The 24,934-nt window shown below is 43.2% G+C and overlaps 1 protein-coding gene across 1 annotated transcript in view; it reads right to left on the reverse strand.

The window, feature by feature from the left end:
- The window catches only part of LOC132870285 (NACHT, LRR and PYD domains-containing protein 12-like), a 202,983-nt gene extending 189,992 nt beyond the window's left edge, over positions 1-12,991 (reverse strand). The window contains exon 1 of the mRNA XM_060903920.1: positions 12,423-12,991. The gene's annotated coding sequence lies outside the window, so the exon portion shown is untranslated. The remainder of the gene's footprint in view (positions 1-12,422) is intronic.
- Positions 12,992-24,934: the final 11,943 nt, after the last annotated feature.

Genomic DNA, 24,934 nt, shown 5'->3' on the forward strand with positions numbered 1-24,934 from the left:
AGTTCAGTAATCAGGGGATTGAGACCTCTGCTGGAAAGGGGGAGACACAGTTTGAAGTCCAAGCAGGTCAACTGTGACGCCTTCACTAAAAAAAGCTGAACCAGGAGGGGACTAAAATCATTTAAGTGACTTTAAAACTAGACTGCCTTTCAGATTTCTCAAATTTAGTCCATAAAAAGAATTCTCCCGACACTCAAATATTTCTTTAGTGGACCGAAAGCTACTGAATTCGAATCACAGACTTCCAATTTTATTCCTTTTTTCCCCTAAAAGAACAATTAATTAAATTTAGATCCATGTGGTACTAAATTCTCTGCCATTTTTTCCTGCTTCACCATGACCCAATTCAAGACACTATGTCATGCATCACGTGGTGGGCTTTCCCTGTTCACACAAGGCATTGTGGGATACACATTTGAAACAGGAAAGAAAAATGGAGGACGCGAGTGTGCGAATGAAACGTGAAAGACCAACTACAGTAACAGAAAGAAAGCGAGAAGAAAAGACTATGTTATATACGAAGGAAAGGAAAGGCAGGACCAAGCTAGTAAATATGGGCGCTCAGCGAGCACCTCAGTGTGATCAGCTGTTCGCCTAGCGACAGAATGATGGAACGGTCAGTGCACGCTCAAAGGTAAACCTGCAGATGGCAGTAATGCAACACTGTGGATTCCAGCTGCCATAAAACCCGAAAGAAGAAGGTGGTAACCCTGCGCATGCGCACACGGACTTCCTCTGTCTGCTTGACTGTGTAAAGCAGGGGTCATCAAACTACGGCCCGCCACCCCCCTTTGACTGGCCCCCCAGCCCCTCTGCCCCCCACCACTTGAACCGGCCCTATGAGGCAATCCCCAAAAGTGGTCATGGCCTATTTTTTTAAATTGCTTTTTGGCAAATAACAACATGTCTGCATCTTGTATTTTGTTGATTTTATCAATTAAAATTGATATTTAGTTATAAAATGAATGAACCGTGCTGGCTGGAAGTGGGTGGACACATTGGGTGGAGTTAGCGAAAGTGGGTGGACGTCACGTGATGTCGTTAGGCGGCGCAAACAGTGACATCAGTGACCTTTTAAGCGGTAGTCTCACGACCCGGAAACCGGAGCACATGGAGGAAACTCACACAGACACGGGGAGAACATGCAAACTCCACACAGAAAGGCCCCCGTTGGCCACTGGCACCGGCGCTTCGGGGGGGCTCAAGCCCCTGGGCCACAGCCAATCAGGGGCCTCGTAAAGGGGTCTTGTAATATTAATAAAATAATAAACTGTCGGAATCGTGGGCCTACATTAATGTACGGATAGAAATAAGGTTAGAAATAAATGAGCGCACAGTAGCCTGCTGTAAGAGACATGGTGGATGTGGTTCGCGAAACGAACACCCACAACTGTACCAGAATAAAATGTAACAAAATGTAACGTCACGTACGAAAGTGCGCCAAAGACTGCAGACTACAGAGACACAAATTTAGAGGCTTTGAAAGATGAAGCGTTCACATGTTAGCGGGGCGCATAAAAGGAAAAAAAAAAGAGAGAGATGCAGGTAATGATAGAATCGTTGCCTAAAGTCACAGACTTTAAGGTAAGGATCACCAATCTGTTCAGAATATCAGCTACTTATCAGTTATCAGCCGTACCAGCAGCTAGGCTATGTGTAGCTAGGCTAGATATGCTATGAGGTAACGGATAGCATATTATTACATTAAGGTACTGTTTTTTACGTTTGTGAAGGTGGAGGAGAACCAAGTCAGCGAGGCAGATGAGACAAACTGGAACTGTGCTGAGGAAGAGGAGGGTGTCAACTGCTCAAATGAAACCGTGAGGAGGAGGGATGACAGGCAGGACGATGGGGATAATAAAATGTCTAAAACGGCATCTACTGAAGAAATTGATGAAAAGATTGTAACCTATAATTTTCACAGTTCGGGCAGCAGACAGAGTAAGCATACTGAGGGGAATAGCAATACAAGGCTAGCGCATATCCACATTTCTCGCTAGCTGTGTTGGGTGTGTTGTTAACCCGTGTGGATTTAAGTGAAATACTTGAGAAGTTCTGTGGTCAAGACAACGTTTTAAGGTAAGGACACTTGATTATTAATGTTTGCCCGCCGTGGCTTGTTGTTGACGAAAGGCCCACATGATTTTGCCTTATGCAGCTACTGCTAGCGTCATGCTTTGAACTAGGTTAAGCTCATTTGCGCTAAAGGATGGGTTTATTGAAGGACTTTGATGTAGCTAGTTTCTTTTTAAAAAATTGTATGCTCAAAACAGTATGCCCGTGTTCATCATGTTTAACTTTTTTCTTGATGGAGTGCATGAAATATTGTTGCAAGTGGTATTTCGATGCAGTCATGTCAAAAAGGCAGTTGAATGCACGGTCTTATGCAAGGCTGACACTTGCACGACTTTTGGCCACGATTTTGTCGTGGCAAGTCGTGCCATTTTGGGGCACGAACTGGGAGGCTCCCGCACTGTTCACGACTAGTTCACGCATAGTTCACGACGAGTTCACGAATGTGTGCCCATCCACATTCATGAACTGGCACGACGAGTTCACGCATAGTTTGCGCACTTCCCGCATTGGCACGACGAGTTTGCGCAATTCGGACGGTGTTGTGCCGACTTGGGCACGCCATATAAAAAGGGGGCCTTCCCAACCCCTGGTCATTTTTGAATTGGCTGTGGAAGAGACAACATGCTGAATACCAGAGACACAATCATTGCAGAGAAGAGAAGATGCCTATACCTGGCAGCTGCTCTAGCCATTGTTGAAGGGCAGCAGAAAAGGCTGGAAGAGGCAGAAGAGCAAGAAAAGGCAACCCCACCTCGAAGAAAGACACAACTTGTCGTGAACTGCTCGTGCCATGCGCAAACTGTTCATGAAGTGCGTAAACTAGTCGTGAACTGCTCGTGCCATCAATGCGTGACCATGTCAGTGGGAAGGCATGGCCACGCTGCGACACGCACCAATTCGTGAACATGTCGTGAACTACTCGGGAACTCGACGTGAGCTGTTCGTGAACTATTCGTGGCAGTTCGTGACAGTCGTGGCATGGCACGCACTTCCACACGCTGGCACGCATCCTCCCGCATCGTCCCGACAAGATCACGAACAGTTTGCGCATAGTTCACGACCCGGTCGCGAAATTTTGTCGTGACCAAAATTTTGAACATTTCAAAATTCTCATCCCGACATGGCACGCAGTCACGACGGGTTTACACACACTTCACGCCAGTTTACGACTAGTTTGCGCACTGGCACGACTCGAGTCGTGCCAATGCGTGCCACGGAATCGTGCAAGTGTCAGCCTTGCATTATTCAAGGAGAAGGAAGACTTGCATGATGCTTGAACATAGATCGGTAAAATAAACCCTAGTAGGACTTGGTTTCGTGTATTTCGGTCTGTAGAGTTATGAGTTTGGCCGCTGTCCATGGTGTTTACGTTTCATGTGGCCGCCGAGCCAAGTACCTTGACTTGCAGTGAATGTTTGTTTTCATGCCGCCGAGCTATTTTCATGTATTTTATTTTTTAAAAGGACTTGTCTGTATAGAGGATTTCGGCCTACGTCATTGTTTCCATAGCGACAATATTTATGCCGCCATTTTGACGGTCACAAATATGGCGACTACCGGTAGCGATACACTGTTGATCATGACGAAGTCTCATTGTCGAGTACTTTATCCGGCCTAGATGACGCGAGTAAGAAGCGATATCACCAGAAAATCAATGATGCTGGTGTACGTGATCCGTACACGTTACCAGGCTATCTTTTTCTGGCTTTGCAGCGCGGGTGATCTTCCTGACCTGCAGTCAGGCGTGTAGGAAATACCAGGGAAAAAACATAAAAGAAAAAGGAGCGAGATGCAGAAAACACCTTCACTATCCAGCGACGTAGGGCATTCACAGGGCGAGCAGAGGGAGAGGTATTTGCAAAAATTGAGGTTAGCAGGCTTAGAGAACGACGTTTACCTGCTTCCACCAGGATTGTTCACTGACGTACGGAAGTACACGAAGCCCTCGTCTTTACCTGACTTCGGCCCACATGATCTGTATACCTATGTCGTTAAAAACCCATCGCCATACACAGGTATTGATCTGAAAGCGTATAAGAGTTTGGATGCCTACAAATATTTTGTGTCAGGCTGGGTAACATGCCTACATCAGCGGGTCGTCCCTGGAGCCGGTGGTCGCCATCTTATTACAGCTAAGGTTTGTTCACATTTTCATTTACTTTCAGTCCTCAGGATAAACAAAATGTTATTAAATGTCATTGAAATAACTTCTTAGTCTGTTGAGACATGGCCCGTTATAAATTTGCTGTTACCAGGCAATGACCAAGAACTGTATTGTTAGGGTCGGTGTAGTTGTAGCAGTGCACTAGCAGCTAGCTGTTAGCACTAGCTAATGTCAACAACATAGTAGCTGGTATGTTACTGTAGCAATGTTTACGTTCAGTCATTTGGATGACTGTTAAAACCTTTCAGTCTCAAGTTTTTTCCTTTACTGTATTTACTAGTTTACTGAGCTAGCGCGCTCGGGCAGGCTGGGAGCGAGCGTGCTAGCTCCCAGCCTGCCCGAGCTAGCGTGCTAGCTCAGTAAACTAGTAAATACAGTAAAGGAAAAACTTGAGACTGAAAGGTTTTAACAGTCATCCAAATGACTGAACGTAAACATTGCTACAGTAACATACCAGCTACTATGTTGTTGACATTAGCTAGCTTGACCTTCAAAATGGCGGACACCGGGGCATCACGTGACCTGTGACGTCACGTCGAAATCCTCTATACAGACAGTCTGCATTATAGCGCACGCGCGCTTGTGTGGTTATCTCTGGCCATGCCCCTGCGTGAAAGTTACGCAGTATCACTGTCCTGTCCGTGGTAATAATCAGAACCGGCTATGTAATGATAATGCTCGCTTTCTTCTCTCCCTCTGTGGTCGGATGTGTTGAGCGATGTGAGCGTGGGCCTTGCGCAGCTACGCTGAGCCAAATGTAACCTATCGTAGGCTTCTAGGCTAATTATGCGCTTACACTGTAAATGCTTGGCACGTATTGCAAATAAAATAAGAGTGTTTTCCTGGCCAACGGTAAGGGCAGGGGCGAGTCTAGCATCTGATCTTTGGGGGTGCTTAGCCCCCAGAGCTGACAGAGGCACCTAGCTTGAACGACAGTGTTTCCACGTTTATTCCGCATTTAGACTAGACTTAACTAGACAAGAAGACTAGACTAGACAAAACTAGACTTATGCAATGTTTTAACAGAAGCTGACCCAATAAACTATGATATCTACACATTTACAACCACTGACACAAATATTTACGTTATATTTTTAACTAAACAAGACCTACTACTGCATTTGTAATGTTGGAGCTATTCATTTTGAACAGTGGTAATTGTTAATTAATGTGTTATGTATTGTGTAATAATAGTGTGTATTATTATGATTTTACATTAAATAAAATTGACTAACACACGGTGGTCTAGCACCGTAGCCATGGGCGCCGCCAGGGGGGGAAAGGTTAGAACAATTCTAGGGGCCCAGCACTGCCATGGGGCCCTTTAAGGGGCTGTTAATATGCTTTTAATGATTTTAATAAGACTTTTGAAATAACAACAATGCAATATTCCATCTGGTAAAATGAGCTAATTGAACAAGGTTGTCTATTTCTTGAGTTCTTCAACATATTGTCATTTAACCCTCCCCCTTTTGCGAAATGGTACGGTCCAGTTCTGGTAGAAGCGCAATGCGTTAAATCTGTGTGCTGATCAGTGCAACGCTACTTGCTGCTGTGTCACGGTGCAGCAGCCAGCAGTGGAGTGCGTACAGTCTATGATCGCTAAAGATGAAGAGTGGCTGTCAAAAACGTAAAGAAAGGCAGCTGAAAGCTGAGAGGGACCGGAGAGGCAGGCAACTGGTCACTCAGTTTTTCCCAAAGAAAGGTAACTATCGCTCACATGTGTGTTCAAAATATTAGCAAATGGTAAATGAACAGTATGAACGTGGTTGGATTAGCCTATCAAGAGAACACTTTTACAGTTTGTACAGTGACATTTTTTCCATTTTAATAACTGAACTGACTTGTGTGATAAACAAGATGAAATATTACGTTATGCTGGTGCTAATAACTAGTGCTAATAACCAGTTTCATAACTAATGGGGTACCCTAAATATGCACAGATTCAGCCTCAGGGGCACCTCCGCCCTACCAAACCACTGAACCCCCCTTTGGAGGAGGTGGTAAGCAGCAATACAACCCATAAACGCTTTAGGATTGAAGTTTTTAATGAGCGAGCGCCATATACAGTTTGCTAGATTAAAGTGTTGCTAATAACGGACACCAGTCAAGTGTTTGACATGGTTACGTGTGTGGAATGTTCACACGTTCTAAACCACTGGGTATTTAAATCTTTACTGTATGAGTAGTGTAAATATTGTTCTTCATGTTTACATTTGGATTGGTTGATATTGCTGGTAAGAATCTATCTTGAATATTGAATATTTTATTGTTCATAGATATTTGAATATTTGCTTTGACAATAAATGAGTGCTGCCTAAAAGAAAGCATAAACATTTCTTACAGTGCATTATGTTGTATGAAATAACTGCTGCCTAGTTATTAATCAAGGCAGGAAATTGTGATTACTGATGTTTTCTGGAACTCTCTGGCACTGAAGTAGCCTATAAAGAATGTATATCTTATAAATCCATACAGATACAGTGATGCATGCAAGTTGTGTCAACACATGAACGAATGAACTCCATACTAAGTAGCCCAATTTTGCACACTTGAATGAAGAAGAGTTCAAAGCAGTGTGTTAAATAATGTTGGTTATGTTTATTTACAGTCAACTCAATAATAACTGCTGTATCATTCACTATTTTATTTCCTTTTTTCTTTTTATGTATGGGCTTATATTGGCCTGAATTATGTCTGGGCTTATACTGCCATCTACTGGTCAAACAATATAAAAGTGTAAATTAGAAAACAAGGTCAAAAACTCCTGGGGGCTCATTTATCAACCGTTCTTACGCACAGTTCTGTGCGTAAAAGGTTCGTACGAACAATTTTGCGCAAAGTGTGGAATTCATGAATGTGTACTTGAACGTAGAATTGTGCCTAAGGCTGCTGGGCCATAGAAGGTTCACGCTGCACGCGTGTAAAGAAAAGTGGACAAACGTAGCATGACTTGCTCTGGGCCATAGAACGGCGTTCACGTTGCACGCTGCACACTTCACGCGTGAAGCGTGAAATGAACATGCACACTTTTTTCTAGGCGTGAAGACGGAAATTCCAGTCAATGCATGCGGTCACCGCCGCGCCAGCCAATCAGAACGGGTCTAGGGAGATAACGCTATGCTTTCAGGGGAAAACTTCAGAAAAAATATAATTGAATGGTATAATTGAAAAATAGTTCTTCATCGGGATTGTCAAGCAGATTATAGAATGTTCGGTGAAATTCACCACGGGTTTCTCTCAGAAGGAAGTGTTCTCAGCTCCAAATTCTGTTCCTTTTTCTCTTCCTCTGTCTCAGTAAAAGCAGAATGAGGCAATCGTCGTCATCCGAAGAGTCCATATTGTTGGTTACTCGGTCAAAGTAGAACAGACGCAACACGTGAACATCCAAGCATGAAGTTTAATGGCCCAGGGTCCGGTTCTTCACGTGAACGTGTAGCGTGCAGCATGCAGCGTAGGGGTGGGCGATATGGGCAAAAAATAATATCTCGATATTTTTTAGGATTTTAACGATAACGATATTTTGACGATATTTAAAAAAAACACTTGCTTAAAGATTACAATAATTACAATGACTAAAAGAATCATTGCAGTGACAAGTATTTAAGGAAAAGCCATATTTATTTTCTTAAACAACTTTAAATTAATAAAAATGAATAATTCAATTGACAGTTGTAACGGCAGCAAACATTCTAATCAACCGTCTCTGACGGCAGTACGGGTCTGCAAATATCCCGCCTGTTCCGCTGCCAACAACCAATCATATGTCGATCTGAACCAACAGCTTTCCAATCATCTTGCAGCTTCGTGCTCCGCTGTCCCTCTCCTGCCGTTATAGAAGTACTGCGCCTGCGCAGTGTCAAAATAATCCACGAGAAAAGTGGATTTTAAAGCTTTTTCTGAGTCATGAGAACCAACCTAACACTCAGGTATAATCAACTTTTCATGGCGATTTCAATCATATGCTCTTCGCGACCGTTAGTTTTCACAGAGTCCAGTATTGATATCTTCCCATTCATGTTCAGAGGGTCTGCTCTCACTAATCCGAAAAAGATGCCTGAAAGTGGCCGGCGAGTGACCGCACTTGGCCTGATAGGAGCCCGTCACAGCTGCTTCTTCTTCTTCTTTGTTTTTTTTCCCCCTCAAAAAAAACCCATAAACTACAAGTCAAAGTTTTTCAGTATAACAATAATAAAGAAAAATGTGCTCAATTTAAAATGTATTGAAACTATTCGAAATCGGCTGATCGGTTTTCATTCATTATTATCCGTGAGTACAGAAACACTAGTAATAATTTCTGGATCATTGCTATAAACGTGGACTAATATTTCTTGGGAACCAATGGGTTAATGTAATGGAATGAACCAACCGACCAATCGCATTTTTTCTTCAGATGGTATCTGGGTAAATCAGCAGCTGTCTCAGCCAATCACATTTTATTGCTGGACGGGATCATATCACGACATCTTCCGGTAGATACCCGAAATCAGCTTTGTGCGTTGTGAGGCCAGCGGAGCAACAAAAAAAAAAAAAACTTTTAATATGCTGAGCAATGTTTGATACATTTTGGAAAGTTGTTTTGGTTGCTTTATAGGTTTCTTAGAATATTTAACTCGTCACGTCTGTGCTGCTCTCCTGGGTTGCTAGAAACAGTTGTGTTGCCCTGGCTTGGTGTATAAAATGTGTGCCCCCCCAAAGCAATTCAAGGCCCGTCCGTCAGTCCGTGTCTGGCGCCGGGTCTGGTCCGCTCTGTATTGATTTTTGGCGGCTTAATTAAAAAAACTCGATAATGCAAAATTACACATCGTCAAAACAACATTCACGATGACATCGCAGACGATACATATCGCCCACCCCTAGTGCAGCGTGAACCTTCTATGGCCCAGCTGCCTAAATATACGCACACCTCGGACCATGCAATACCTAGTGGTAGAATAACGAAACAAGTAGTGTTGATTCTAGAGTCGAACTGTGCCCGATGCGCAGGTTACAATACAACTATTTTTGTGTGTTTGTTTGTTTGAGTGTATTCGAAGTATTTTGGTTTCGAACGTGCTGAATCAAATTCAAACACACCAACAACGTGATCTTGTGGGCCGATTTCAGATTACTCACAGTGTAACTAATAATTGACTATTGACTAATTTACTCATGTGTAAATAATTATTTGAATTGACGTATAAAAAGCACACACATGATATGCCTATCAGAACGCAACATGGCCCATCTTGCATTGCTAGAAGAGTTGGCAAACCATGCGTTCCGCAGGGAGCGCGTCTTCAGAGAGAGCCGATTTATTTGCGGAAAGTTCAGAGTGGCTTTTGAGCAGGTATCGTTTTCCAAAGCATATATTACTTGATTTATGTCATGAATTGGGTCCTATGCTAGAGCGTGAAACAAAGCGCACGAAAGCCATACCTGTCCATATCCAAGTTCTGTCTACCCTAGGATTTTTGGCTACAGGCACGTTTCAACGTGAACTTGGGGATAGAGTGGGTATTTCTCAGCCGTCACTGAGCAGAATTTTGCCAACAGTTTTGGATGCAATAGTTTCTTTGGTGCCAAATTATATTCGGTTCCCTTATTTACTTCCGCATAAAGCTGAAGTTAAGCGAGGATTTCATGCAATCGCGGGGTTCCCCAATGTTATTGGGGCAATAGATTGCACACACATAGCGCTAAAAGCACCATCACAGCACGAATACAATTTCGTGAATAGGAAGGGGTTTCACTCCATCAATGTGCAGCTCATATGTGATGCCGATTTGATGCTTTTAAACGTTGTTGCTCGATGGCCTGGGGGAACGCACGACTCGTTTATTGTGCAGAACAGCTCAGTGGGCATTCGTTTACAAGAAAGAGCTGTTGAAGACGGATGGCTTATTGGCGAGTGTCGCGCAACTTGTCATAGTATAACATGGGTATGTCCATTGAGCAGTGTTCCGCAATGGTAAACCGCAATATGGCAATGTCATGTATGCAACTTGTTCGCATGATCAAGGATATCCACTCAAACCGTGGCTCATGATCCCACTAACCAACCCCCAGACACAGCAGGAACAAGCCTACAACCGGGCCCACGCGCGCACCAGAGTTACAATAGAGCGCGCAATTGGTTTGCTGAAGGGCCGATGGCTGTGTTTGTCAAGGGCGGGGGGAACGCTGCAGTACCGACCTGAAAAGGTGTGCAGCATGGTTATGGCTTGCTGTGTGCTCCACAATTTGGCCATCAGAAGAGGAGTCCCCCTGCAGGATCCCCCTAGACCTGACGACCCCATGCATGACGAACAGCGTTGCGAAGAGGGCCTTGCACCTGCTAATGCTTTTGCGATGCGGATCAGAGCGGGGATCATACAGAGATTTTAGGCAAGTTTACCCATATTATGCATATTATTTACTCACTGTGTGTGTGTGTGTGTGTGTGTGTGTGTGTGTGTGTGTGTTGCATAATGACAGAACGCAGACTTTTCACGATTCAATAGCTTTTATTTGCGATTTGAGTTGCACAAGCAGCAAGTGTTTTCAGTGACTCACTGATTTCAGTGAGCACATTAGTGAGGTTGCTTAGCTGCCCCTTGATGTCACTAACTGCCTGGGCAATGTGCTCTTGGTTCTGCAGGACCTCATCAGTTAATACCCTTGGTGCCCGAGCCTCACGCACAGAGGACCACCTTGCCTCCTCCTGCACCATCGCGGCAGGAGCGGACGTGTCTATAATTGAAAGAGCAGATGCATTAATAAGCTACTTCTGTTTAAACCAAAAATTTCTGTTTGAAACAGTTTTTTTTTTTTTATCGATTCAGTAAAAAATGTTTAGATTTAAATTCTGCATTAAATGTGTGACCACTTACCTTCATCTTGGACGTTTCTGGGGGTTCTACCACGAGGTCACTGTCAGTCACACCACTCACCACTCCGGAACACGCAGCGTCCCCAATAATGCCAGCAACCCGTTCATCCAAGGCAGACAATTTTTCAAGGTTTTGCCCTCCCCCTGTCACCATTGTAGCGCGCCTGTAAGCGGCCACGCGCTTTTTTGCATTTAATTTAATATCAAACCACTTTTTTTTTTATTTCTGCCACAGTCCGTGGCTCAGATCCGACGGCATTTACAGAGTGTGCCACCTTCTCCCACACAGTATTCTTTTTTTACTAGTAACGCCGGCTTCTAAACCACAAAACAATATCTTCTGATTGGCCTCAACCTCCGCGACTAAAACGTCGATCTCCGTCTCAGAGAAATTCCTCTTTTTTGCGCGCTTCTCCATTATTCCACCAAGGACTCAATTACTCATTTGCATGGCTTTTAAAGGGGATGTTAATGCCATATATGGTTAATTGGGGGCGTTTCACAATGCAAATTAGAGTCATCGTGCCCACGCAAGGTGATTTGGCAGGTGTGGGATTTATCATTGCAGATTACTTATGGGTGTGCGTAAAACCAGCCTAGGAACGTTTGATAAATGCCGATATTTTTGTACTTACGAACATTCTAAATTCCACTCGTACGACAGAATTTAGGATGTTTTCTACGCACTGTTGATAAATGAGCCCCCTGGTCCATGGAGGGGCAACCAACAGTCTAACTCTGCTTACGCTCAAATTTCTGTCTAGACACACTTTGCTTTGAACATATTCCCTTTTTGCAGAACAGTACACACAGCTTTCTACCTAACACATAACAATCCATGGGATTTCCATAGGTATTTTGATGCTGGGTAAAAAACTTTTTCTATGATTTATTAGCAGTCACATCACACATTTCACTACCAATTGTCCTAGCACAAGAAGGCATGTGGCAAAATCTTGAATTTTCATTTGTGATTGTAAATGCACCAGAATTAGTCATTGACCAGTTTTCATCTAGTCCCTGGTAGGTTAATACATAAAATGTAATAAAGTCACAAACTCAAGGTCCATGGGCTATCAAAAGTCAAATAATGACAATAGTGCAATTGTGACGAGGGTGGGCAAAGTTGGGGGGCCCAAAATTCTAATCTTTCATGGGGCCAAAATTTCTGGCAGCGCCCCTGACCGTAGCACTTGTACAGCTCTGCACAAAAGTATCTCGATATGGATGATAAATGTCGTTTTTATCATTCTGTTCATAGACCAGGGAACATCAATATTGCATTATGCATATTATTGTGTTGTGTTTAACAATTGTAACTCCAGTCCGTACCTTCACATCTCGCTATGCCAGTAATACTCAGGTGCTACTTCGAGTTCCTCATCGGCGTGGAATCCAGTTAAAAAAACACCATGTCGTAGCAAGCACTCGCGCGGACAGGCAACCCAATCAGAGGGGACGCAAGGAGGAGAGGGATTTTACTGCTCATAGAACTATCACGTAGCAGGTGAATTCAAGAACACACACACGCCCGCGCATACATTCATTGCGCAATGCGGAAGGGCACTTATTTCTGAAAATTACGTCCAAAAGCAGTGTTTTTGAGGGTGCTGAGCTCGTTTCTGGGGGTGCTTGAGCACCCCCAAAAATAGGCTAAACACGCCCCTGAGCTTTACAGGGAAGATTATTTCAGTTCCGCAGTTTTACTGCTGTTTTTACACGAGCTCAGTCAAATACAACCACGTTTTTCTCCAACACATCACTTACTTTTACTCAGCACTCCATGCTGGGCTTCATTCATCTCACCGCTTCTGCCTGGAGTTGGAGTTTCTATTATTATTTTTCCAACAGCTATGAAATGGCGTCGCGGCTGAAAGAGAAACAGTCACTTCCGGAGAACTGATTCACTCCGAGTGATGTGCCGTTCATGGAATGAATCGACTCTTTGATTCGGCTCTTTTAGTTGATTTAGTGATGGTCAGATGAATCCGAGTCTTCGAATCATGTGTCGAGTCTGAGAGCGCGCGCCAAATGAATCCCCGCATCGAGTCCTGTATCAAGTTGTATGAAATGAAACCACGTGACCGCTAACAAACGACGGGTCGCGGAACAAGAGCGACGCTATTGGTTCGTCTCGGGGTTTTTTTCTTTTTAAATCTTGATTGAAAATAACAGCAACAAAATACAAATACAGTCATTAATACACACACAAACAACAAACCAAGAGCCAGGGGGAGCTTTCAAATAAAGACATTAAATAATGAGCACAAATGAAAAGTTTGAGCAGCTTTCTTGTTTTTAGAGTCAGAGATGATGTTTATACACTGTTCAGTTTCCTTTCCGAAGGCTATAAATGAAGGTTTTGAACGACTAAACTTGTCTTTATGAATATGATATTTTCCTAAAATGATCAACAAATTTATTATCTCTGTTTTTTGCTTTTGTTGTTATGGGAAACCAAACAGTACATATTTCCAACACAGAAAAATCAGAGTCCAGCTTGGCTGTAATGTACTGGGTTATTTCTGTCCAGAATGGGATGGTAGAGGGACGTTGCCAGAACAGGTGCATTATTGTTTCCGGGTCCGTCTCACACAATTAACCGTCCACACAAATGTCTCTCTTAAACTTAGGCTACGTTTACATTAGACCGTATCTGTCTCATTTTCTTCGCGGATGCACTGTCCGTTTACATTAAACCGCCTGGAAACGCCGGGAAACGGGAATCCGCCAGGGTCCACGTATTCAATCCAGATCGTGTCAGCTCCGGTGCTGTGTAAACATTGAGGATACGCTGTGCTGAGCTCTAGCTGGCGTCTCATTGGACAACGTCACTGTGACATCCACCTTCCTGATTCGCTGGCGTTGGTCATGTGACGCGACTGCTGAAAAACGGCGCGGACTTCCGCCTTGTATCACCTTTCATTAAAGAGTATAAAAGTATGAAAATACTGCAAGTACTGATGCAAATACTGCCCATTGTGTAGTTATGATTGTCTTTAGGCTTGCCATCCTTCCACTTGCAAGTGGTAAGTGATATGCGCTGGGATCACACACACAGCGGCTCAGTCCCGAATCACAGCTTGTGCACTTCACTCGCGCGCTGTGTGAGCTGCGCAGGGCCGGAGTGCGCACCCTCCAGAGGGCACTCGTTGTTCAGGGCGGAGTGATTTGGAGCGCAGGATGCCTGCGAAGCCGAGCGTATCCGTGTATTGGTGTTGCTGTGTGCACGCAAATCGTGTATTGGTGTTGCTGTGTGCACGCAAATCGTGTATTGGTGTTGCTGTGTGCACACTAATCGTTTTAAAAACGTTAATCTGATGATCAGCTGATACGGTCTAATGTAAACATGGGCTTAAGCAGTGAATGCTTGGCAGGATGAATCAGTTTGAAAGACACCTCCCTTACTTTGTTTGTAAGGAAGTATCTGTATGGGAGGTTCCACACACTGCTCCAGTTCAGGTCACCAACAAGACCAGTCCAGTACTGAACCACAGAGGGGATAGTGGTGATATCTGCCTGGGATAATGCACGAATATTGCGATTGTTGTTCTTGGACGTGACAGAGAAGCATACATGACCCACTGAGGTCAATATGGGGTCCAGAGATGGTAAACAAACTGGTTTTTCAGCCCCTCTTGGAAGAGTTAGGACACCAGAGGGAATGACATCCATTACAATGGCAAACTCTTTTGAGGTAACAGGAATACCAAATGTCTGGAGAAACTCGGAATAATTTAGCAGATTTCCATTATCATTGAGTAGCTGGGTTACCAGAATTATGTTGTTATTGAACCAAGATTGAAAAAATAAGGATTTATTTTTATATTTAATGTGCTGATTATTCCAGATGAAGTATCTATGTGGGGAGAAGTTGTGTTTAGAAATTAATGACCATGCCAAAAGCATTTATTTATGGAAATTAGACAGGATTAGGGGGAGTTTCTCTATTTTATAATCACATAAAAGTACATATTCAAGGCCTCCAATGGTAGAGAAAATGTACGTGGGTATAAAGTTCCATGTGGATGTGGGATTATGTAGAAACTATTTTATCCAATTAATTTTAAAGATATTATTAAGGGTAGTAAAATCAAGAAAGTTTCGACCACCAGAATCATAAGTGTTCATAACAACAGACTTTTTCACATAATGTATCTTGTTTTCCCAAATAAAATTGAACAGTAACTTATCAATGGCATTACAGAGCTGCTTGTCGACAGACAGTGGGGTAGCTGTACATGTAAGACGGGATAATGCGTCTGCCTTTGTCAGTAAAATTCGTCCTTTCAAGGATAAATCTCTCTGAAGCCATTGGTTAAGTTTTTTCCTTGTCTTATCGATAATTAAAGTTTTCAGAGCATCTATCTAACTGATTTCTCACAATGGTAATCCTGAGATAACTGAGCTTGTCTTTGACTGGTATGTTGCAGATGTGGGGAGTGTCACAGTCTTTAAGAGGAACTAGCTCACATTTCTTCAGGTTTAAACAGAGTCCAGAAGCTGCAGAGAATAGATCGATTGTTTGGATCGCAATGGGAACTTGGGTAGCATCTTTTAAGAATAATGTTGTATCGTCTGCCAGCTGGCTAATTATAATTTCTCTATCTGCAATGAAGATACCTTTTAATGGGGTATATTTATTACGGGTGGAAAGAAGTTGTGTGCATAGAATGAATAAATAGGGAGATGCGGGGCAGCCCTGCCGGATGCCCCGCTGTAATTCCAATCTCGGGGAAGTCCCATTTATTAGTCTGAAAGTGCTGTTGCCTTTGGAATACACAATTTAACAGCTTTACAAAAATATTCACCAACTCCAAATCGTTTGTTTGAAATATAAAGTTGTGTTCTGTAGTATCAAAGGCTTTATAAAAGTCCAGGAAGAAGATGAGACTGTCATCAGGACACAAGAATGAATAATCAATTACGTCTAAAACAAGCCGAATATTGTTGGAAATATGTCTCCTTCTCATAAATCCAGACTGGGTCTCGTCAATAATTGGATCCAAGACCTTTTTAAGCCATTTAGCAAATATTGAAGCCAAGACTTTGTAGTCATTGTTCAGTAACGAAATTGGTTGCCAATTATCAATAAGTAGGGGATCCTTTTGGGGTTTGGGGATTAAAGTAATCAGGCCTTGTGTCAGTGTCAGAGGTAGAGTTCCCTGTTCCATACTTTCTAACATTACCTGAAGTAGAAAGGGAGCTAGATCTTCTGTAAAGGTCTGATAAAATTCTGCAGAGGCGCCATCAACTCCAGGAGATTTGTTAGTTTTGAGATATTCAATCGCACAGATGACTTCCTGTAAAGTTATAGTTTCATCGCACATTTATCTGTCATCTTCCATGATTTGAGCAACGTTGTTCAGAGTTTTTAAGAATGTAGTTGTTGATGTATTTGGTTTTGTACAAATTGCTATGGGCGGCACGGTGGTGTAGTGGTTAGCGCTGTCGCCTCACAGCAAGAAGGTCCGGGTTCGAGCCCCGTGGCCGGCGAGGGCCTTTCTGTGTGGAGTTTGCATGTTCTCCCCGTGTCCGCGTGGGTTTCCTCCGGGTGCTCCGGTTTCCCCCACAGTCCAAAGACATGCAGGTTAGGTTAACTGGTGACTCTAAATTGACTGTAGGTGTGAAATGTGAGTGTAAATGGTTGTCTGTGTCTGTCAGCCCTGTGGTGACCTGGCGACTTGTCCAGGGTGTACCCCACCTTTCACCCGTAGTCAGCTGGGATAGGTTCTAGCTTGCCTGCAACCCTGTAGAACAGGATAAAGCAGCTAGAGATAATGAGATGAGATGAGACAAATTGCTATAGAAATTGGAGCAGAATTCTGGATGAGAGCCCTCTAACTCTAAGACCACTAACTGTTGCACTCTGAAGAATGGAGTCTTTTCCCATCATAGTGGTCAGCTTTAACTTGACTGGCTCTGAACTTACTCCTATCATTTGACACACCTCTTGATCTACAAAGGTATTGCTACTCTGAGTATCAAGTAAGACATATGCAAATGTCTCTGTTTCAGGAGTCTTTGTTGAAGAAATCTAGCTGGGCACTATCATAGATGTGCTCCCACCATCACTTCTGTCTACACAGCATGAAAGGGAAGAAGTGTTCTCCTCGACCTGCATAACCTTTGGAGCGCTATCTGCTGCTGGACCGTCTTCATGTAGTGCCATTGGATGATGTTTTTTACATATTTTACAGGTAGCCATTTGTTTGCAGTCTTTTGAGTTATGCCCCCTTCTGAGGCAGCCAAAACAGAGGCTGTTGTCCAATATGAACTGTCTCTTATCCTCATCAGGCTTACTGGCAAACATCTGGCATTTTTGGATGGAATGACCAAAATTTTTTCCACAGCATGTGCATTTGATTGGGTTTGAGGATGTATTTGATGCATTTTTTCCATTAGAGCTGTTCTCTACGGCCCTATTTGTTGTTGGCCTATTGGAATTATCTGTTGCTTTTATGTCTGTGATAAATGTATTAGCCTGTGGACGCTTAACAACTCGAGATGACTTTTCTTCCACAGGTTTTAGAGCATTAAGTGATGTCATGGGGTTACAGGCAATTTCTGCTTCCTGTGCTATGAACTCAGCAAACTCTTTAAAGGTAGGATATTCTTCTCCTTGGCATAGTTGCTTTGTAACGTGACGATTCCAACAAGATGTAATCCAATCTGGAAGCTTTTGAAGCATTTTCTGATTTGCTTCACAATCATTCAGCACCTGCAATCCCTTCACATGTGGCATTGCATTGCTGCATGCTGACAAGAAGTCACTGAACTGTCTTAGCTTAACTGAATCTCTGGAACCTATTTTTGGCCAGTTATTTAGTTTTTCTCTGAATGCACGCTGGATTACAAAGGGATGACCATAGCGAGCTCGCAGTGTCTCCCAGGCTTGGTCATAAGCTTCATCATCCTTTCTAAAGAAGGTTCCTTCTAATACAGATCGTGCCTCACCACCAATGTACCTTTGCAGATAAAATAATTTGTCTGCTGAGTTAGTGCATCGTCGCTCTATCAATCAATGTTTTAAAGCTTGTGCTCCACTCTAAGAAATTAAGTGGATCCCCTGAGAAAATGGAGGGCTCGGGAGCAGGAAGTCTAGTGAGAACCATTGAATCATGTAGGGCTTGTACGAACAGTGCTTCATTTTCGACAGTGTTTGTTTGTTCATCATTATTGTTGTATGCTTGCTCCCTCTTTATGTTCTTAGGTGGTACTAAAGAACCAGTAGTCACCTCTATGTGCGCCACTCTAACATTGTCGTGAGTTTCGCTACCTTCAGAGTACACTTAGTTTAGCAGCCATTATTTGCAGATCTCTCTGATTTTTCTAGTCTTTTAAGTTCTTGTCTTTGAGCAGCAACTGCATCCTCCATTTGTACTTCTGCTTCTTTTGCAGCTAACTGCGCAGCATACTCTACTCTTTTGGGGGTGATGCTCTGCCACTCTGATGAACAGCTTGACTTCTGGCTAGGGGCTGTATGTTCGATCACTGAAGCCTCAAATATAGACTGTGCATACTCTGTCAAGCACCATATGAAGTCTAGCATTTTCTGCCTCATCATCAAACTCCTCTTGACCCACTTCACTCATACGTACTTTCAATAGACCCATCAAATCTACTGTTACCTCTGTACAAGAATCAATCTTTCTTCTAATCTGAGGGGGAGGTGCTGATTGCAATCGTATATCTTCATATGCATCTTTAACTTGCGTTTCAAGTCCCTCTACAGCAGGGGTCTTCAATCCTATCCGCAAAGGGCCAGTGTAGCTGCAGGCTTTCATTCCAACCAAGCAGGAGCTACACCTGATTTCACTTGTTTAATCATTTCACCCTCGTCTCCAATCAACAATCAAGTGAGCCTCCAATTTGGCTGTAATGAAAGCCTGCAGCTACACCGGCCCTTTGCGGATAGGATTGAAGACCCCTGCTCTACAGCATCCATCATGTTGGCTAACTCATTTTCGGTGCACTCATTTTTAAGTTTATCACATGCAGTTTTAACTTCTTTTTTCCAGCATTCATATAGCTTGATGAATTTGCTCTTCCTTTGACAGGTTTCTTGTTGCTTTAGTTCTAGCATTTGGGGGGTTAATTTTCTTTCCCTATCAGATTTTCTTTGCTCTACTGCTATTGAAGTGGTAGAGACAGGCTCCTGTCTTGCTACTTGAACTGTATAGTTATTTTAGCATTAACTTCTATGCCAGATTCTAAATGTTCTGTGTCATCAGGTTGTGAAGACTCTGTATGTTCTTCAGATTTATCACCTTGTGACTTTTCCCCATGAACTGACATCTCAGAAATGTAATATATCTATCACTATTAAATCTCTCATCTCATTATCTCTAGCCACTTTATCCTGTTCTACAGGGTCGCAGGCAAGCTGGAGCCTATCCCAGCTGATTACGGGTGAAAGGCAGGGTACACCCTGGACAAGTCGCCAGGTCATCACAGGGCTGACACAGACAACCATTCACACTCTCATTCACACCTACGGTCAATTTAGAGTCACCAGTTAACCTAACCTGCATGTCTTTGGACTGGGGGAAACCGGAGCACCCGGAGGAGACCCACGCGGACACGGGGAGAACATGCAAACTCCACACAGAAAGGCCCTCGCCGGTCACGGGGCTCGAACCTGGACCTTCTTGCTGTGAGGCGACAGCGCTAACCACTACACCACCATGCCGCCCATCACTATTAATAATGTGTAAATTTTTGTCAAACTCATATCTCTAATAATGTTGTAAGCATATATGTCACCTGAACGCAGGCACACACCAGACTAGAAATCCCAAGACACACACCACTACACAGAAGCAATCACATCAGATAAAAATTACAATGTTTTTCTTGTAAAATTCAGTCTTGCTACCATACAGGCTGAGAAAAGGGATAGTAAGCTACAGCAGTTGTTTGGCACAGCAAAACCTTAAAAACAGTGACAAATGCACAGCAGTCCCAATTAGTCAACAGTTGCAAAGCAATCCAATACAGTGGGGAAATATTCTGGCAAATACACAGCACTTCAAGCAGTGGAACAATGCCCACCAAAATACACAGGTAAATACGCAGCACTTCAAGCAGTGGAGCAATGCACACCAAATACACAGCAACCAAAACAAGTAAATGCACACATCAATACACAGCAATCTTAGTTAAGAAATGCAGGCAAATACACAGAAAGAAAAAAAAGATCAAACCAATAACACTCCACACGTATTCAATAACCCACTCAAGCCTGCCAACAAACTGTTTGCACTACCCCCAAACCCAGGCCCCGGCGAGTGAACACAGGACCCTAAAAGTAAAATAAAAAAAATAAAAATACAAATAAAAAAGGAAAAAAAATTTATATAAAAAAAGAATGTCCGTTCGGTTGGAACCGCTTCCGACCGAAAAAAAAAGGCCGCTCAGCGCGATGACGCTGCTCCCAAGACCCGGAACTCCCAATCCAGTCACCGCTGCCACCACAGTATCTGTCAGGAATAAACAATCATCTGAATACTGCACAACACAAGGGTTAAACACACTCGCTCAGTAAACAGCTGAAATTCACCGTTCCTTTAATTTAATTAGAGTGCGCAGGATAATCGTTCCTTTCGTCGTCTACACGTAGCGTCTCCTCCTCAGCAAGCCAACATGGGACAATCCCTTCCTGGTTGCGACAGAGCGAAAGATTTCGGCGTTGGCAGTTCTGGCGAGCGGGAATCCAGTACTGTCACGGTGGTCAGGGCCAAAGGAAAAGGCCCCGCGTTGCAGTTTAGTGAGCCATCTTATCCACGCGCTGATTATAGCTTCAGCCAATCCGTAGCCCCGCACCAAAAGTGGCCATAAATGCTCACAGCTGCGGCTTATTATGCTGTGCAGCGTTCTCAGCGGAGACTCCAATCACAGCGGCACCTATAACAAGCAGTTTCTCAACCTCCCCCCACCTTATCCCATTCGTCAGTCCTACTGCCACAAATAACATTAATATCAAGTCCAGTGTCATTCTCACTTTGCTCAGCCTTCATTAAATGGTAACAAACACAATCACAACAATACAATGCACTTAATACCATCACCCCCACGACATATACACTCAAATCCCTTAATGTAGGTAATTTGCAAGCACTAGATAAATGCTCATTAAATCAAAATGCAACAATAATACAGGAACAACCATTAAGCTATCAATGTCTCTGGTTTTATCAACTGATAAAGTGGATAAATATGTCCACTCGAATTTACAAATGTCCATACATTTCAAATGATCTCAAACTTCAGTGCAGCATGGTCAAGCCTGTTACCAATGTCCACTGTAGGCTACGCTGAAGAGCAGTCAGAAGGCCCTGGAGACAAGCCACGTACTGCTTAGCTTACTGTAGTGTAGAGGTGGGATGAAGACAGTTGTGCTGCTTGCGAACATTGTTCTCTTTTGGCCGAATCGTGAAACTTCAAGGACTCGCTGAGATACGGTGGCGTGCGCTGGTCGTCTTCTGCAAACATGGAAGGCAGCTGTCCGTTTGCTTGCTGAAGCCTCTGGCTGTTTAGAAAGCACATGATGAAAGTCACTATAGACCAACTCTGAAGCCGCAGTGTGGATGTAAGCCGGTTGTTTAGCTACGGTGAAGCCCACATCATTCTCTGATAGTAGACCAGTCTCTGAAAATGTCTCTTACATGTTGTTATTCTGGTCCACTTGTTAGCTTCAAACCGCAAGCTAGCTTTTTTTTACTTACTTAGCCACATTGGCAGTGCGTTGTCACTGTAGCTACATTGGTTTAATAAACGACCACGCTTCATACTGATGCCTTTTTTGAAGATTTATTTTCTCTTTCACTGTCTCTGATAAACTGGAAACGTGAATAGTCAAAACCACCGTGACAACGTTAGCGCCATAAACCGAATGCAGAGTCCATCTTTCTTTGAAAAGTTATGAGTCCGTAACTGATTTACATCTCTGTTGGCACTCTTCCCATAATTCCCTGGTTAAGACCCCATATGCAAACAAACTCTTAATACAAAAAAAAAGAATATTCTTCAAATGGTACATGAGACAATACCTCATTTTTAAAGCACAAACTTGAAATCATTTTTAAACAAAGAATAAACACATGAATTCAACACATAATACTCTATCAACACCTATTAACACTGTAATATCTCTGTAATGTCCACACTGTCTCTGAGACAGTTACACAGGTCATATGTTTTACTGTGGTAAACAGCAATGTGTCTTCATGGACCCTCTGGAACTCTGACTCCGACTTAGTTATAACCTTCCTCCATGCTGTGCACCCTATGCGCACAACAGCACTTACAACTCAAGATAAAAGCACTTTTATAGCGCTATAGAATAGCTACAGGTGGAACCACTTTCAGCGCTCAAACATTGCAATTGTGTCGCGCTTTTGTAGCAGTCAGATGTAGCGCTTTCATCACAGTAAATATAGCACTTCTGTAGTGTTTCTACTGCGCTTATGTAGCTATTTTATAGGACTTGTATCTCACTTATGTAGCGCTTATATACTATTGTATATGGTATTTATACACTGAAAAATATCCTTTGGATTTACTTGATTTTAATGTGTACATCGGTCCCACGTGATCAGAATGTGGATGACTGACATAATTCATTGAGAAAAAGAAGGAAATTACTTGTTAAACCAAAATAAATCTCATCTCATTATCTCTAGCCGCTTTCTCCTTCTACAGGGTCACAGGCAAGCTGGAGCCTATCCCAGCTGACTACGGGCGAAGGGCGGGGTACACCCTGGACAAGTCGCCAGGTCATCACAGGGCTGACACATAGACACAGACAACCATTCACACCTACGGTCAATTTAGAGTCACCAGTTAACCTAACCTGCATGTCTTTGGACTGTGGGGGAAACCGGAGCACCCAGAGGAAACCCACGCGGACATGGGGAGAACATGCAAACTCCGCACAGAAAGGCCCTCGCCGGCCCCGGGGCTCGAACCCAGGACCTTCTTGCTGTGAGGCGACAGCGCTAACCACTACACCACCGTGCCGCCCCCAAAATAAATCATGTTAGAGTATTTAAAAGAATCAAGTTGATTTAACATTTATTTTTAAAAGCTACTGCAATACCAAATAATTGAGTAATGTTAAAGTGATTTCATGATGTTCAGGATACCAGACTTTTAAATGTAACTTTAATTTTATTTATTAATGCTATTATTTAAAGGCATTATGTCACCTAAAAGTAATTTTATTATGTCCTTACAACCCAAGTTAGTTCTCTAAATTTAACTTGACTTGTTAAAGCCAGCCAAATGCACTGTAGACATCAGTTTTGTTTTTAAGTGTGTGCAAATACAAAAATCGAATATAAAAAACAGACTGCATTGACAAAAAACAAAGATTCAGAGTTCTGTATTCAACTTTGACTGTACTGATCCTTAAAACTTTGCAGATTACACACTTTTCCTGAACAGAAGGACTCTGTGTAACAGTGTGCATTTTGTATAGACTACATTTACTCTAGTATTTATAACTACACAAAGATGTTTTTATTTTAACACACCATGCATGTACATACAGTATTTTCTTCTTTTTCTTCTGGGTGCCTCTGGAGCTTCCTGCCCCCCTCCTTCTACCCCCCTCTAATATTTCCTTTTTCCTTATTCATATTGCCCCGCCCCCTTCACCTCTTCCCTGTCTCTGGGGAAGAGGTGTGTTTTCTGTCTGAGTCACTTTTCTTCATCTTATAACTGTCTCCTTTCTGTACTGCCATCCACTACTTTTATAACTATCATTCTGTATATTATTTCTTTTTTTACACCCCCTTAATGTATTGTAGTGATATCTTGTCTGTTTTCATGTATTTTGTTGTTCCTTCATCTTCTCTTTTTAACTGGAGGTGGCGGTGCCTCACCTGCCATCTCCCCGGTACCTTTCTCCATTTTTTAATATGAAAGCAATGCATGCATTGCACCTGCGTCCCTCGTCACTGTCTGTGCACGTGAGTGCGGTGTCATGGCAACAACAAAAAGTTGACAACAACCAGTCAGTTGTGAGGAGTGTGTGTGTGTGGTTTTGTTCTACAGTCTATAGTGGCGACGGTGGTGTGCTGAAATGTCAAGTAATATTCGTTTGGCTGCCTGGGTGGCCCGGGGAGAGTGACATCCCCCTCAGCAAGCATTGATTATGTGGGACACGTTCTGAATTTGCAGGACGCATAAATTCGGCTTCAAATGCTGTACGCGCACGCGCTATGCGGGACAGGTGGTCACCCTATCTGGGTTTGGCGAAGGAATACATTCTGTTGTGCAGCCAGTCCGCATTTCATCCTCCGAATCCTGTCTTCTCTTGTTTGCCCTCGCAAACTAGCATACTCTTTGTGGCGGGTTTCGTAGTGACGACGCAGATTATGTTCTTTGAAAACCGACACACTTTCTTTACATACAAGACAAACTGCACGGTCCTTACACTGAACGAAAAAATAATCGGTGGTCCACTGTTCTTTAAAGACTCTGCACTCTCTGCCAGCTTTTCGCTGACCGCTAGCCATTTAGCTGTCCTGAACACTGACAGTTCTCTGCGCATGTGCTTCCTGTCACTGCTTGATCGCGAGCATATGACAAAAATTCGGAAAATATGAATAGTTCATTTTATAACTAAATATCAATTTTAAATGATAAAATCAACAAAATACAAGATGCAGACATATTATTTGCCAAAAAGCAATTTAAAAAAATAGGCCTTGACCACTTTTGGGGATTGCCTCATAGGGCCGGTTCAAGTGGTGGGGGGCAGAGGGGCTGGGGGGCCGGTCAAAGGGGGATGGCGGGCCGGAGTCGGCCCGCAGTTTGATGACCCCATAAAGGAAACT

The sequence above is a fragment of the Neoarius graeffei genome, chromosome 22, assembly GCF_027579695.1.
Source record: "Neoarius graeffei isolate fNeoGra1 chromosome 22, fNeoGra1.pri, whole genome shotgun sequence".
NCBI classification, from domain to species: domain Eukaryota; kingdom Metazoa; phylum Chordata; class Actinopteri; order Siluriformes; family Ariidae; genus Neoarius; species Neoarius graeffei.